The 4,209-nt window shown below is 36.4% G+C and overlaps 1 protein-coding gene across 6 annotated transcripts in view; it reads right to left on the reverse strand.

Annotated features, from left to right (window-relative positions):
- The window catches only part of TOX (thymocyte selection associated high mobility group box), a 218,119-nt gene that overhangs the window by 116,450 nt on the left and 97,460 nt on the right, over nt 1-4,209 (reverse strand). The gene's annotated exons all lie outside the window — the stretch shown is intronic.

Below are 4,209 nucleotides of genomic sequence, written 5' to 3' on the forward strand. Positions count from 1 at the left end.
TTTTCTCATTTTTAGGAAAGCCATTACATGGGCTCATGTATTCAGCACATAGCCTCTTTTGGTGTCAGCAACAATCTGTTTTGTGATATTCTTCTAGGAGAAGTATTAAGAGACTTCGTGGTTTTGCAGAGGCTCCTGAGTCTTAACAGCTGTATTCATAAATTGCTAGCCCTACTGCATCACTACTTCTTCCTATGCTTTAGACATCATATAATACTCCCCAATTTCCCTTATGTCAGTGCCTACAAGTCAAAAGTTCAGAAATAATAACAGAGTACAGATATGTGCCATCATTAGAGTAATGTTTTGATAGAAAATTAATTTGGTGTTTTATTCATTTGTTTGAAATAGTAACTACTGCCTTAAAAAGTATAAGGTGATTAATTTCCAGTATTTTCAGATCATATTAGCAATACACAAGTGTTTTGACATGCCTAATAGTTGTATTCATAATCAAAATTTTGCAGTTCAGAAATTCTTTTAGCTACATGAGCCGGAACCTTACAAGCTAAAATAGTCAGAACATTGATTTAAAACCTGGGGAAGTATTTTAAGCATTATAGGGCATCACTGAAGATCTTTTGTTAACACAGACAGCAATGTGAATTATGTATGTGATTTTATTTCTTACTGTTAAATACAGCTCATTGGAAATGTATAACCAGCTCCTTTTTAAGAATGTACAGCAAAAGCAATGTCACGTAATATGCTACAGCAGGTAATTCAGTTCCTTAGATAGGATTAGCCAACAGATTTATCAAGCAGTCTCTAAGGAAAGCAGAGTTCAAGTCTTGGCTCATCAATAATACATAAATAAACTGAACAATTAGGTACAAAGTGGCTATCTTGTCAGACAACTTATTAACCAGTAAATGATATACTCACTGCAGACAGTGTAGAAAGGGGAGATTTGTAAAGATAGGAAAGACCTGAAAAGGGACAGGAAGGTACTGTACTCCTCAGTGTGTTTCTGGACTTGATAATTCTCTCCAACTCCCCATTTCGAGCTGAGAGCTATAATGTCTAGAAAAAGGTGGTTCAGCAACACTTCACTACAGGAATCACTTGAGGTATTTTCTGATAGCTAAACACAAATATATTAATTTGTTCTTTAAGTCTAAGGAAAAATATATATCACTTTTCCAGTGATGGCTACTATGCCTCAACTTCAACTTAATCTGCAAGTTATACGTAATAAAAATTACATAAATACAGTCATCCCCAGTGGGATGTCACCACTAGGCACTGCTATGATATAGTCCTACTACTTAGATGCATCAGTTCCTAGAAAAGGGTAGATGAAAGCAGTCAGGCTTACATCTGATTTACACAACACCAATAGGTCTTAAAAGGCAAATCCATGGTGTTAAATATCAAAATATAGGACATTTGGTCCTTCTTTACTATCAACAAACTCAAATTAGATTTTCTTTTCTGTGCTGCCCTGTACTTTTCAGACAGAAAACAAGAAAACCAGAGGTAGGAAGGACTTCTGCTTTTTTTTCCCCTCAGCCAAGCAAAACAAACAAAAAGTCTTCTCTTCATTTAGGATCAACAAGTAAGCAAGCAAACTTAGTCCAAATAAAATCTTTTCACATGCACATATCTACCTCAGGTCAGAAATCATGAACATTTGAAGAACAGATTTCAGGATTTAACTCAGAATGAAACAAATATTTACCCAATATAATGTTTTTCATTCTCAAGTACTCCAAAGTGCTTTGCAAATATTGACTAAATTCTGCCTTTTTTTCTGTGTTCAGCACCCCTTGACTCCAGTAGTCAGTTTGATGGGTATATGGAAAAGATGAATTAAGGCCTAACGTGCTTTGCTAATGGAAATGTAAATTATCAGTGAAACACAGGCACTTCTGTAGCAAAAAGGGGACATTACCCAGAACACCCTCCAGAGCAGTATAAATTCAGGAATTTATAAATATCCTTGCCAGATGGAAAAGTAATGTAGATGCATTGAAGAAATCTGCAGTGACTTCACTCCATGGCCATTGTGCCTCAGTTAAACAGCATGGACAATTCTAATGATGCTCACTGTCATTTTACTCTAGACTTATCTGAGTGAAGAGTCTTTCCTTTTTGCATCTGAGAACCTTTGAAAATGCACTTTTATGTCTTGTACAAAGACCGGAAGAGCCTGAAGAATAATGTTCCCCTCCTACTTACAGGGGAAACTAGTTCTCAGACATAACCTCTGTGGGTTCCTGAACCTCCTCCTGTGTTGATGCTGAGCATTCCCAAAGTAGGCAGATGACAGCTAATGCAAGCACAATGCCTGCAGAAAGACTGGCATGCAAGCTGCACTCAAGGAGGATGCACACCTGGGTAGGAAAGACCACATCTTTCCTGGGGAATGAAACAAAAGATGAAAAGAGAAGGAAGACAGGTAATAGAGCTGATTTTCCATCTCTGGAAGCAGGATTCCATGACAGACCATGTCTATATGATTTGCAAATTTTTCTTCTGCTATGTGTAAAAGAACTCCAGGGCAAATGTATCAAACTTTAGATGTGTAGAAGTTGTGAGCCAAACCCCAACAGTGTCCATGACAAAGTGAATGGGATGCTGTAAAGTGTGCATTAACTGTCTCTGGGACCAGGTGTCCTCTCTGCCCTCCATCCCCGAGGAGCTGAAATGGCATCACTATGAAATGGCATTGTGAAATCACATCAGAATCCAATTTTTTGCTTATTCTGGAGATTAGAGCTAGGTATTATGAAGAATCCATGGGATGGTTTTGCCTGCTGTATTAAAGGATTCCCTTGTCAGAGCATGACAGTTTTGTGGCATGTGCCACTTTTCCCAAGAGTAGGAAACAATAAAGAGTGGATCAGACTGTGGGATAGGGATGCAGGCATTTTTTGCAGTACTTCCTGCAGACTCAAACTTGAAAAAGAAGTCATGAAGAAAAAAATTTTCATAGCTGCAGTCAATCTATGGACAGGACGATGGCACTGCAGCATGAAAATATTGCAACCCTGCCTGCAAACACAACCCGTTATTTATTAGATCAGACTGTTAGTGAAAGAAGAAACAATTTAGTACAATGCTTAGAAGTAAAATGGACTTCTGAATTGCTATAGGATAATTTGTACCCAATTTACGAGTTTTTGCAGAGCTATGAGATGCTTTGATCTGTTTCATATAAAACTTGGTTGAAATATGTTTCTTAGAGTGAAGTATGAGGCAATAAAAATGTGATTAAGGTGTGCTAGCAATTTTATTTTGGCAACTTTATGCTTCGCCTTTGAATTCCAGTATATATAAAGTTTGGCTCTTTTTCAATTGATAGCCTATCAGCTGAAGACTCTACATACACAAACAATGAACTCACAGACAATAAAATAGAAGCAGTCTAAAACTACATGCTATAATCTCAGTCTTTAAAAATAAATGTAGAAGTCATAATGTATAGTTTATAATTACAATATCCAAAGAATTTCAGTTCAGTGAAGCCAAAGGAAATTGCTTACTACAGAACTAAGAATGTGATAAAAAGAAAATTAGGCACTGGCCCTGAAGCTCAAAACCAAACTAAATCACATATTTCCTCAAGCAGAAAGGGAGTCTCATTTTTCATGGGGAAAAAACTTCTACAATAATGTTAAAACACGGAAGTCCAACTACTAATCAGAAGATACACATTAAAGATGAACAAAACCAGTTCTAAAATCCCTTAAATGATAAAGATATTTCTTTAGACCCCAACAGTGATAAGCCTAAAGTAATTGTGGGAATCACTTTCAATTTCCAAACTTGTACTTCTCTTTTCTAACAGAAAATTCACCCCAGTCAGAGTACTTCTTTAATTAATGGCTGGCATGACACAAGATATCTTTCAATGTTTCTTGCCCCTATATCCCTGTAAAATGTAAATGAAAATTAACCTTCACTGGGTTATAGCAAACAAATGCTCAGTGGAGGCAAAAAAAAGTTTCCATGTTAAACTATTGCTTTCATATCTGTATGTGTAAAGATACTTTATCCTCTAACAAAGAGCTAATCCATGAAAAGCTTCACTAAACATTTTCTTGTACTATTCACTTTTATGAAAGTTATTTCTGGAGCCTTAAGGGAGGTTAATGCACTCTCAGATTCTAATAAATGAAAACAGTGTGATTTACACAATCTATGTTCTTTGTCAAATTTAAGCAGTGTATCACTTCAGAAGATCTTTTGCTGACAGAAGCTTAC

Source organism: Lonchura striata, chromosome 2 (genome assembly GCF_050655825.1).
Source record: "Lonchura striata isolate lonStrDom1 chromosome 2, ASM5065582v1, whole genome shotgun sequence".
NCBI classification, from domain to species: Eukaryota; Metazoa; Chordata; class Aves; order Passeriformes; family Estrildidae; genus Lonchura; species Lonchura striata.